This window comes from Thalassophryne amazonica, chromosome 14, assembly GCF_902500255.1.
Source record: "Thalassophryne amazonica chromosome 14, fThaAma1.1, whole genome shotgun sequence".
NCBI lineage: Eukaryota > Metazoa > Chordata > Actinopteri > Batrachoidiformes > Batrachoididae > Thalassophryne > Thalassophryne amazonica.
In genome coordinates, this window is record NC_047116.1 from 21,477,814 (window position 1) to 21,491,343 (window position 13,530).

Consider the following 13,530-nt stretch of genomic DNA (forward strand, 5'->3'; position numbering starts at 1 on the left):
TACATGATGGCGTGTGTTTGTGAACGTCACACACATCATCATCACACCGTCATCAGCAACCAGAGGAGCCTCTTCAGCCACAGACTGCTCCTTCCCAAGTGCAGGACCAACAGACTGAAAAACTCCTTTGTCCCTCAACTCCTCTCAGGTGGAGGAGGAGTAACAGGAAGACAGGGGACGGGAAGGAGAGGAACAGATGTAGCCAGAAAACCATTAGCGAGCAGTATTTTTGGTATTTATATTTATATTTGCAAACTTTCACTTTTGATACTCTGTGTGCTTCTTACCCTGTGTGCTGCTCTACAATGCTGCTGGAACCTCAATTTCCCTGAGGGAGTCTTCCCAAGGGATCAATTAAGTTTCATCTAATCTAATTAAATCTCACATCGTCACCATCTGTAGAGTGATTAAGACACCCAAACTGCAAAATATATTTTTTTAATCTTGTGGTTACAAAATGGTACATTGTTGCCACAAGATAATCATTCTATGCAAACAAGATGCTTTGTTCCCACAATATAAATGACAGATTTCCAGCAAGATAACTCTATGATGCACACAGGATAATAACTTGTTTGTATAAGTGAGCATCTTATTTGTGTTAAATAACTATTTGTGCAAGGCAGCACGGTGGCTTAGTGGTTAGCACTGTTGCCTCACAGCGAGAAGGTCATGGGTTCAATTCCCGTGGCACTTTGTGTGTGGAGTTTGCATGTGTGTGCGTGGGTTTCCTCCGGGTGCTCCGGTTTTCTCCCACATCCAAAGACATTTAAATTGTCTGTAGCACTCTATGACTGCTGGGATAGGCTCCAGCCCCCCGCGACCCTTAATTGGACTAAGCGGTAGAAGATGAATGAATGAATGAACTATTTGTGCATACAAGATAATAATGTATTCCCACAGGATAACTGCTTTGTGCACACAACGCAATTGCTTATGCTTCCAAAATTATTTTATGCAAACAAGATAATACTTTGTTCCCACAATATGTACAACATGTGCCTGCAAGATAGTCTTTCAACAAGATAACCCTATTATATACACATGATAGTAAATTGTTTATAAGTTAGTATCTTGTTTGCATAAAATTGATTATTTTTAGTATACAAGATAATTTGTTCCCACAAGATAATTGTTTTATCCATATAGTACTAAAAATTGTTAACCACAAAATAACCTTATGCACACAAGATTATTTGTTCCCACAGTATAAACATCTTGTACATGCAAGATATTTTTTTAAAAAAAATAACTATTATGGCGTACTTGTTTCTGTAAGATTATATACTGGCATCCTCTTCATTTAAAAGGATTATTTTGTGCAGACAGGATAGTAATTTGTTCCAGCTAGATAACTCACACAATACAGCAGTTTATTCCCACAAAATAATAATCTTACACTTATGTTCAAACAAGATCAATTTCATGTGCACATGTTTTTTCAATAATAGATAACAACAGATCTGTTAAGCACACATGATAACTTGCTCCCATGAGATAATTGCTTTTGCACGCAAGATACTATTTTATTCAATAACATAATTATCTTGCACATGTGATCGTTTTACAAGATAGCAGCATGTGTGAAAAGCACTTATCTCATAGGAACAAGTTATTATCCCATGTGCATAATAGAGTCATCTTGATGGAAAACTATCACGTCCAACATAATTTACAAGATAATCATTACACAGATTGGACAATAATTTGTTCCTATGTGTAATTACTTATTACTTTTCCACACAAGCTGTTATCTTGTTCCACAAGATAAATATGAGTATCTTGCATGTGTATGCAGACATTTTCCATCAAGATAAATATATTATGAACACTGGACAAGAACCTGTTACTTTTGAGTAAAATAGCCTTAAAATAGTCTTATTCGCCAAGATTAATGTACTGCATTCAAATGATAGTTTTCAATTAAGATAACTGTATTATGCACACAGAGTAATAACTTGTTCCCACATGATAACATCTTGTGAGTACAAGATTATGCAAATTATGACGTATATGGAATCTATGACATGTGGCATATGTTGCCCTGTAACATGATAACAAAGCATGACAAAAGGTGAAAATTATTTCTGTTTAAAATCCTATTAGCTCAACCAATAATTTGCATCACTTCTTGCCAAAATTGTAGCAATTTTAAGTTTGACCCTGTATAAACTGAAACTGACCTTTGTCACCATTTTTGCCGTTTTTACCCTATAATCATTATGAGCAGACAAATAATGTTGTATATTTCTCAGTTTTGTGTAATTCTTCATTGACACCTACCTGGCTACCAAGGTACATAACATTTAAGAGTGGCCTTTTATTGTGGCCAGCCTAAGGCACACCTGTGCAATAATCATGCTGTCTAATCAGCATCTTGATATGCCATACCTGTGAGGTGGGATGGATTCTCTCAGCAAAGGAGAAGTGCTCACGAACACAGATTTAGACAGATTTGTGAACAATATTTGAGAGAAATCAGTCTTTTGTGTATATAAAATATCTATATCTGTATATGTATATCTTTTGTATATATATGTGTATACATTGTGTGTATGTTTTACATCTTTGAGTTCAGCTCATGAAAAATTGGAGCAAAAACAAAAGTGTTGCATTTATATTTTTGTTCAGTGTAATTATGCTGTGGACACAAGATAATAATTCTATCTTGCTCCCACAACATAATGCTCACAAGATAACTGTCTTGTATATATATCTTATACCTACAAGAAAAACATTGATTCCGACAGGAACATTTAACAACAGGATAACCCTATTTTGTGCACAAGATAATAATTTGTTCCTGCAAGATAACATCTTATTCATACATGTAATGATCCCATGAACACAAGCTAATAAGTTGTTTCAATGAGATAATTACTGTGTGTGTGAACAAATCCTTTTCTTGTGGGAACAAGATGAATCATTTTCACAGGACACCTTCCACACAATATTATTTCATGTGCACAAGATAACTTGTTCATGCAAGATAATGTCACACAAATTAATACCTGCCTTCACTCAAAAATATATATGCCCTAGTAAACACAAACTAGTAAATACATATATTGTGCACACATGATCCCTTCGTACAAGATAATATGTTCAAATTATGCAAATATTTTGTATATCAAGATAATAACTTCATCTGATAACATAGGTACGCTCTGGGCACAAGATATTAATTATTATACCTTACTCCCACAACATAGCACTCAAGCAAGATCTTGTGCCCATGATACTGTACATCTTCTGCTATTGACCTATAAGATTATTCATGGACTGGCACCTCCCTACTTAGCTGACCTATTTAAACCCTACGTACCAGCCTGGGCTCAGCGTTCTCAGGGTGCAGGACTACTTTGTGTTCCTAGGGTGAATAAAAAGTCTGTGGGTCACGTGGGAGTGGGCGTCTTCTTCTGCAGTGGTCATTAAAATAGACAGGATCTGTGGACTGATCTCACAGGGACAGGAAGCCAGTGAAGAGATGCCAAAATGGGTGTAATGTGGTCGAACTTTCTGCTTTGTGTCAAAAGTCTGGCAGCAGCATTTTTAACCAATTGGAGAGCCCTAATGCTGGACTGCGGTTAACCAGAAAATAGAACATTGCAGTAGTCCAGTCTAGAAGAGATAAACGCATGGATCAGGGTCTCAACATCAGCCATAGACAGGATGGGATGAATCTTCTCTATATTTCGCAGGTAGAAGAAAGCAGTCCTCGTAATATTTCTGACGTGGAGGTCAAAGGACAATGTAGGATCAAAAATTACCCCAAGGTTCCTCACTTTGCAACCCCAAGCAGAGGGTCGCCCCTTTGACCCTGGTCTGCTTGAGGTTTCTTCCTCAAATCATGAAAGGGAGTTTTTCCTTACCACTGTCGCTCTGGGGGTTGGTAAGGTTAGATCTTACTTGTGTGAAGCGCCTTGAGGCAACTTTGGCACTATATAAACTAAATAAATTGAAAAAATCTCCTCCTGTTAAATATCTTGTTCACAAGATTTTAGTTCAATAATGAACAAATAGTTGAAGGAGTTAAGAGATGATCACAGCTGGTGGGATTATTTCACCAATTAATCATTTCCGCTCCAGCTGTGACAGAATGATTCACTCGTTAGCATCTTAAACTGGACGGACAGATGATGGAAATGATGAATGCACAACCGAGACCACGCATGAGGAATGAAACCTAAAAACCACGTGCAGCGAGTCGTTTCTACCACCAACTATCCCGACGGCGTGTGCAGAATAACGGTGGGGGAAATGTCTGGCGTTCCTGTTCGTGTCCTGTCTTTACTTTCCAAGTTTAGATCACAGCTGTCTTACTTCCCGCAGGAAAAGCCAATGAAGAGAGGAATTTCCGAATGTTTTTCAAAGTCCTGCATCTGTACCTGGTGAAAAGCACGCCGCCCTGCAGAGGTCAGCAAAGGTCGGACAGCATCCAGCCGTGGAGGTCAGCGTGGTAGCAGTGAGACGAACGAGTCAAAGTTTACGGACATGTTTTGACAGTTCAGGAGGAGTGTCTTTGCAAATCTTGAAGGCTAAACCGCAGGTAATACTTGTGCTACCTGTGGCCTAAGCAGAAAGGGGCGGGGCTAACCTGTGCAGCTTTCACTCACTTACTCATTCACTCGCCCTTAGGCCGAGTCTCATTTTGCTTTCTTTTATTGAAGCAGCAGTGTTTAAACCATTACTGACAGGCTCAGACAGACACAATGACTTTTAAGAGGTGTTTAATTAAACAAAATCCAGACTTGAAGTCATTCATGATCCTGTCCGTCTCCTCATTTCTTTGCTCAGATTGTAGCAGCGGGAGTTGTACCGTACACGCTCCACGTTCCCACCCTGCTGAGTCAGTAATCCAGTTAAAATTTGGTCTTTAGGCTGAGTCAGAATGTGATTAATCCACTGAAATCCCACCGTGAGGAGCTGTGGAAACAACAGTTCATTCTTACACTCTCACATACACATGCTCTCCTTCTCACATACGGTACACATACAGTATCCGGCTCACACGCTTACACACTTCTCTCACATACATATACATATACGTTCACTCTCAAATACTGTACAAAAACACTCTCCGTCTCACACACGCATGCTCTTCTCTCACATACAAATACACTTACACTCACATACATCTGTGCTCGTTCTCGCATACTGTACAAAACACTCTCCGTCTCACACACGCATGCTCTTCTCTCACATACAAATACACTTACACTCACATACATCTGTGCTCGTTCTCGCATACTGTACAAAACACTCTCCGTCTCACACACGCATGCTCTTCTCTCACATACAAATACACTCACTCTCACATACATCTGTGCTCGTTCTCACATACTGTACAAAAACACTCTCCGTCTCACACACGCATGCTCTTCTCTCACATACAAATACACTCACTCTCACATACATCTGTGCTCGTTCTCACATACTGTACAACAACACTCTCCATCTCACACATGCATGCTCTTCTCTCACATACAAATACACTCACTCTCACATACATCTATGCTCGTTCTCGCATACTGTACAAAACACTTTCCGTCTCACACACGCATGCTCTTCTCTCACATACAAATACACTCAAACACATCTATGCTTGTTCTCGCATACTGTACAAAACACTCTGTCTCACACACACACGCTCTTCTCTCACATACAAATACACTCACTCTCACATACATCTAGGCTTGTTCTCGCATACTGTACAAAACACTCTCCATCTCACACGCATGCTCTTCTCTCACATACATCTAGGCTTGTTCTCGCATACTGTACAAAAACACTCTGTCTCACACATGCATGCTCTTCTCTCACATACAGATACAGTCACATCTGTGCTTGTTCTCGCATACTGTACAAAAACACTCTCCGTCTCACACACGCATGCTCTTCTCTCACATACAAATACACTCACTCTCACATACATCTAGGCTTGTTCTCGCATACTGTACAAAAACACTCCATTTCACACATGCATGCACTTCTCTCACATACAAATACACTCACTCTCACATACATCTAGGCTTGTTCTCGCATACTGTACAAAAACACTCCATTTCACACATGCATGCTCTTCTCTCACATACAAATACACTCACACTCACATACATCTATGCTTGTTCTCGCATACTGTACAAAAACACTCTCCGTCTCACACACGCATGCTCTTCTCTCACATACAAATACACTCACCTCTCACATACATCTATGCTTATTCTCACATACACAGATACTCTTCTTCTACATATAGACTCACTCCCTCATAATATATGCTCACACACAGTGCATATACAGTACACTCTCCCTCACACATACCTAAACTCTTCTGTCACATACAGTGAATATACTCTCTACCTCTCACATACGAATATGCTTTTCTCATACATACATGCACTTTTCCTCTCATACACATGTACACTCTTCTCTCACATACATATACACTACACACCCTCCCCCTTACATACAGTCTCTGCCCTCTCACATACACATATGCTGCTCTTCTCATACATTTACACTCACTCTCACATACAAACCCTGGCAATAATTATGGAATCACCGGCCTCGGAGGATGTTCATTCAGTTGTTTAATTTTGTAGAAAAAAAGCAGATCACAGACATGACACAAAACTAAAGTCATTTAAAATGGCACCTTTCTGGCTTTAAGAAACACTATAAGAAATCAGGAAAAATAATTGTGGCAGTCAGTAACGGTTACTTTTTTAGACCAAGCAGAGGGGAAAAAAATATGGACTCACTCAATTCTGAGGAATAAATTATGGAATCACCCTCACGTTTTCATCCCCAAAACTAACACCTGCATCATATCAGATCTGCTCATTAGTCTGCATCTAAAAAGGAGTGATCACACCTTGGAGAGCTGTTGCACCAAGTGGACTGACATGAATCATGGCTCCAACACGAGAGATATCAATTGAAACAAAGGAGAGGATTATCAAACTCTTAAAAGAGGGTAAATCATCACGCAGTGTTGCAAAAGATGTTGGTTGTTCACAGTCAGCTGTGTCTAAACTCTGGACCAAATACAAACAACATGGGAAGGTTGTTAAAGGCAAACATACTGGTAGACCAAGGAAGACAAAGTGTCAAGACAGAAAACTTAAAGCAATATGTCTCAAAAATCGAAAATGCACAACAAAACAAATGAGGAACGAATGGGAGGAAACTGGAGTCAACATCTGTGACAGAACTGTAAGAAACCGCCTAAAGGAAATGGGATTTACATACAGAAAAGCTAAACAAAAGCCATCATTAACACCTAAACAGAAAAAAACAAGGTTACAATGGACTAAGGAAAAGCAATCGTGGACTGTGGATGACTGGATGAAAGTCATATTCAGTGATGAATCTCGACTCTGCATTGGGCAAGGTGATGATGCTGGAACTTTTTTTGGTGCCGTTCCAATGAGATTTAATGAGATTTATAAAGATGACTGCCTGAAGAGAACATGTAAATTTCCACAGTCATTGATGATATGGGGCTGCATGTCAGGTAAAGGCACTGGGGAGATGGCTGTCATTACATCATAAATAAATGCACAAGTTTACGTTGATATTTTGGACACTTTTCTTATCCCATCAATTGAAAGGATGTTTGGGGATGATGAAATCATTTTTCAAGATGATAATGCATCTTGCCATAGAGCAAAAACTGTGAAAAGATTCCTTGCAAGAAGACACATAGGGTCAATGTCATGGCCTGCAAATAGTCCGGATCTTAATCCAATTGAAAATCTTTGGTGGAAGTTGAAGAAAATGGTCCATGACAAGGCTCCAACCTGCAAAGCTGATCTGGCAACAGCAATCAGAGAAAGTTGGAGCCAGATTGATGAAGAGTACTGTTTGTCACTCATTAAGTCCATGCCTCAGAGACTGCAAGCTGTTATAAAGCCAGAGGTGGTGCAACAAAATACTAGTGATGTGTTGGAGCGTTCTTTTGTTTTTCATGATTCCATAATTTTTTCCTCAGAATTGAGTGAGTCCATATTTTTTTCCCTCTGCTTGGTCTAAAAAAGTAACCGTTACTGATTGCCACAATTTTTTTTTTCTGATTTCTTATAGTGTTTCTTAAAGCCAGAAAGTTGCCATTTGAAATGACTTTAGTTTTGTGTCATGTCTGTGATCTGCTTTTTTTCTACAAAATTAAACAACTGAATGAACATCCTCCGAGGCCGGTGATTCCATAATTTTTGCCAGGGGTTGTACACATACCCTCCTCTTCTGAAACATATACACTCAAAACACACACACAGACACACACAAAATTTATTTGCATGATCATCCATAGTTAACTTGTGATGAATTGCGATTAATCACACGTTTTTGTATTTTGTTTGTAATCATTATTTTTTAATTAAATAAACAGATTTATTTTTCATGTCTCATCAGCTACACAGAATGTTTAGTCTCCAAAGTAAACAATGTTGACGTCCATTGACATGTGACATATGTTACCCCATAACTTAACTAAACATGACACATGGTGCAAACTATTCTTTTTATAATCCTATTAGCTCAACGTATAATTTGCATCACTTTTTTTGTTTTTTTTTTACCAAAACTGGAGCAATTTTATCTTTTTATCCCTGTACAAACTGAAATTGACCTTTGTCACTATTTTTGCTGTTTTTACCCCATAACTCCATAAGATTCAGTCACAGATAGTCCAAACTATACCTTTTTGGAATCTTTACATCCAGACAAATAATATGGTATAGTTTTCAATATGACTGAGACATTTTAAAATTTTGACTCCTTTGTAATTCTTCATCAACCCCTGTAGGTTATTAGAGGCCAGCTCCAGGATGCCTCCATATGTGAAAATAAGCATTACTTAATTTAGAATGTGTGTGTGCCAAATTTGGTGCTTTAGCCACAAAATGAATGGATGTTTTAGCAAAGCTGTCCCACTCATGAAGCTGTATAACTGGTGATGGAACAGACAAAAGCAGCAGATGCACAGTTACCCCAAATCACAGCCTATATCACTTCCTGAGTTGTCGGGGGTCTTGGTGGCTTCCCTCACTTGTCTCCTTGCTCTGCCACTGCGCTTTGAGACAGAATACAGCACTGTACTGTTTGCATGTTATAAGGATGGATAGATGAAGCTCAAGACACGTTCCGTGACTTGGAAATGTTCATGTATCCATGATCCCCTGACTTGTTTAAAGAAAACAACTTACCTAAATCCAACAACTCTGATAAGAAAGGCTGAAGAAAGAAAGAAGAAAGTGTGAAGGATCAAACCTCGGTATCCAAAGCACATGGAGGATCCAAACACCTCGTCCTGATCTGAGGTCCATTTGATAAAACCCACAATGCCTGGGACGTGTATGATGGTGTCTAACATATCCATGCGTGTCCCATAGCTCCACGTGTGGAATAAATCTGACAAACTGTGTGTGTGCAGAGCGAGGAGATCCTGTCAAAGCCCAGCACACTGAGCTCTGATGTGAGCGGGGAGGGAAGGAGGCGTGTGTCACTGACAGGAGGTTCCTGTCTCATTGTTCCCTCTCCTCCTCTCAGGGAGCTTTGTACCTCCATTTGGGTTCCACACCAGGAGGGCGGTGACAGTGTTGTGCACCGGGGCACCACCGGGACCCCACGAGGCCGGGCAGCTCGTCTGAGCAAACAAACACCCTGAATAACACGGTGGAAAGACAAACACATGTCCTCTGTGTTTCCTGCTGCAGGCCGATATGGAAAGTTCAGATCTTCCTCATGAGAACCGTTGTTCTGCATTCGTGCCGGGAGCTGTAAAGGTGTTATTAAGATGTCACAAAGATTTACAGTGTAAGTGTGAAGGCACGGGGTCATTCCTAATCAGGGAGTGTCACCGACAAACATCACAGGAGATGTGCACATTCATTCCTTGATTTCTCCGTCTCACATACTTGTTTCTTTTCTCTGGATGTGCGCCCGCGCATAATCATCTTTTTTGTATTCAGTCAGTCTCTTAAAAAAAACAAAATGTAAGCAGCAGCTTGTGAGAATTTTTACAAGCTGCTGCAGCCTAAAATGGAACACACGCAAAAACCTCACTGTATTTTAACGCCGGTTTGTACTTTAAGGGAACTTCCCACTAGTCCTAGGGTCCGCTGGTCCTAGTCCTAGCATTAAGGAGAGCATGTTGAAGTTGTTTTTATATTTATGGTAGGCTATATGTTGCACTAAAGTTGGTTAAGTGATGTTACAAAAGTATGACAATTAAAAAAAATATATATTATGGTGAATTACCATTATATTTGTTGATTTTCAATTCAACAGATTTAGGGAATAACCACCTTGTATCTGATGATTTGCAGACTTTAATGCTGGTTATACAGTTGCAAATTGAGCTTTACCATCAACACATAAACAGAGCCAGTAAAGCGGATATTTGCAACTCTAAATCATCAGACACAAGGAGGTTATTCCCATTCTAATCCAATTCCATCAGTTGCACGGTTTGTTTTTCTGTAGGTAATTCGGTCGGCGAGGCTTACCGTGAGGCAGCGTCACTCCAACAGCAGTCAGGGTGCGGAGTAATCCATCAAACGTGAAAATCCATCAAATGTGAAATGATTCTGTATCAGAATCCACATCAATACTTTCGTAATACATTACGAAAGTATTGATACATTAAATGTGAAATGGTCAAATATTTTGCAACCTTACACCTGATATTATACAGCCTGACCTGATATCATACAGCCTGAAATCTCATACGATTAACCAATCAGATTTGCGGAAAAAATGTAATTGGATTAGAATTATAAACAACAGCACAATTAAAGGTGACTAATGGTGTCTGTCAACAGAAATATATGTTTTATTTTTTGCAAATTTAACAAAACTGGATCTGGTTTGTTAGCTATTTTAAAGTATTACATTTATTTGTGAACTTCAATAACAGTTTGAGGTTGTAATATACACCATCAAATAATATAAAGAGTTTAGGATTAGTGGACCCTAGTACCAGTGCATCCTAGGACCAGTGGACCAGTAAAACTAGGTGTGTGCAGGGGTGTCTGCGGGGGGGGGGGGGGGGGGGGGGGTGTGACTTGGTTGGGTGTATTGGAAAGTTTAACTATAGCCTTTTTCCTGCACTTTAAGGTAAACTGGGAAGCTAAATACTGACTCACTAGTCATTCTTTTTAAGACATTTTATTTTAAACTAATTCTGCACGCCACAGTCTTCATTAATCAGCTTTTATTTATGCAATAACTTTCCCACATTAAATCACACCTTTGATCTGCAGTGGGGAGGGTGGGGGGGTTTGCAACACAGTCAACCCCGCCTCTGGCTCCACCACTGGTGTTATTTCAACACTTTCTGTGATTGGGTGTTGCAAAGCGTTGGAGTTGTTTCTTCATGTGGTGACTGACTTCATATCATCTACGTCACCGTGACAGGACCAACCTCAGCTCCTGACACACAACCCAATGCTCCAAGGGTGTAATATACACAAGAAGCGGTCTGAAAGTGGAAGAAACTGTGTGAACGTCAGTGAAGTAATCACCCAACCCATGAAGTCACTGGACTCATGTTCCTCATCAGGAGAATTTCTATGCGCTCACACATAAAACTGTGAAAATTTGTTAATATTCATGGGACGCCAAGTGTTTTATGAGTGTAAAAAGGAAAAGAAAGACAGCATCTTTAAACTATTTCATTCATCTGTCTTAAATTCACACCCAAACAGTGTGACCATTCAAAGTTTAAGGAACACTATCAGGGTTCCCTGAGGTTTTCCTGTGCAGTGGTGGCAGGTGGACAGCGCTGGTCCTCAGGTTACTCAGAATCTGAATATTTCAGGAGCAACAGCAGCAGGAGTCAAAGTGGAGACGCACGATGAAATGTGACACTTTCTGTTGAGGTCACAGTCGTCTTCAGGATGTTTTACCTCATACATGCGGTGTCATTGTATCCTGTGTGTTACACACAGAGGTACGAGTCCACCAACAAAAACATGCAAAAGCTCTGAGCACTTGACAGTTTTCCATTTGATCCACTGACCATCATTTCCTGCCCGGGGAGGCGTCGTTTCCTCTGCAGCTGTTTCAGCGACACTGTAATCTCTGAGACAGACTAATTATCCATCTGAAACATCAACCATTTCAACCAAACACACTGCACGTTTACTCACAGCCAAATCCCCATCCTGCAGAATATGATGATTTGAGACTCAAGCACTACATAACTGCTTAATTTCAGATTTTAATTCCTATTTTAGACCCGTAAATTGGTGAGTTGACTGGCTGAGATTGTAAAAAATGAGCTTGTACATAAGTTGGAAATCCCTAATTTTGTTCTCGGTTAAGTGTTATAAATAAAATAAGCAACGTGCAGGCACAGCGATGGCCCTAGAGAGAGGCTGCAGCTGGGCACAAGCCCCCATCCAGTCTGTCAGAATGGAAAATATTTAGTATAAGTTCCATCCATTCATTGGATTTCTGATTCAGAGACAAAAATAAAAAATTTTTTTTCCATTTTTCTGATAAATTTAAACAATTTAATTTTATGTCATTTTCTTTTATGCAGTATTTTGAACCAGTGCACAGATTTGTAATTTTGTGATAACTGCCTATATTTGGGAGTTTAGCAGTCCAAATATTACAAAATAGACTCTCACAGATTATTTTTTACCCAAGGTCAAAATATGGCCATCGGGTATTGCAAAGCTCTCGATTTACCAATCGATCTACGTTCTGATCCTCACCTATGGTCATGAGATTTGGCTCATGACCGAAAGAACGAGATCGCGGGTACAAGCGGCCGAGATGAGTTTCCTCCACAGGGTGGCTGGGCGCTCCCTTAGAGATAGGGTGAGGAGCTCGGTCACTCGGGAGGAGCTCGGAGTCGAGCCGCTGCTCCTCCCGTCGAAAGGAGTCAGTTGAGGTGGCTCGGGCATCTTTTCCGGATGCCCCCTGGACGCCTCACTGGAGAGGTGTTCCGGGCACGTCCCATTGGGAGGAGGCCCCGGGGAAGACCCAGGACATGCTGGAAGGATTACATCTCTTGGCTGGCTTGGGAACACCTTGGGGTTCCCCCGGAGGAGCTGGGGGAGGTGTGTGTGGATCGGGAGGTCTGGGCGGCTTTGCTTGAGCTGCTGCCCCCGCGACCCGACTCCGGATAAAGCAGAAGAAAATGGATGGATGGATGGATGGATGGGTATTGCAAAGACTTTAGATTTGTTTAGATTAGGGGAAATTGAGGTTGCAGCAGTACACAGGGTAAGATGCACACAGAGTATCAAAAGTAAAAATAAAAAACAATTTACAAAATGTACGTAAATACAAATAACAATGCCAGAAATACTGCCTGCTCCTGACTACTACTGTTCCTCTCCTTCCCATCCTCTGTCTTCCTGTTACTCCTCCCATTGCCACTTGGATCTGTTTTGAAATACCACCAGAATTTAGATTAGATTTGCGTCCGTGCGTCCCTCTGTGCTCAGGACAAGTCCAGTCCTATTACTGACAGGGTCTTCAAATTCACAGGACGCAATCTTGGGACACAGA

General features: G+C 40.4%; 1 protein-coding gene across 1 annotated transcript in view; it reads right to left on the bottom strand.

The window, feature by feature from the left end:
- Window positions 1-9,484, bottom strand: part of gpr156 (G protein-coupled receptor 156) — a 33,821-nt gene extending 24,337 nt beyond the window's left edge. Inside the window, exon 1 of the mRNA XM_034186604.1 lies at window positions 9,274-9,484. The gene's annotated coding sequence lies outside the window, so the exon portion shown is untranslated. The remainder of the gene's footprint in view (window positions 1-9,273) is intronic.
- Window positions 9,485-13,530: the final 4,046 nt, after the last annotated feature.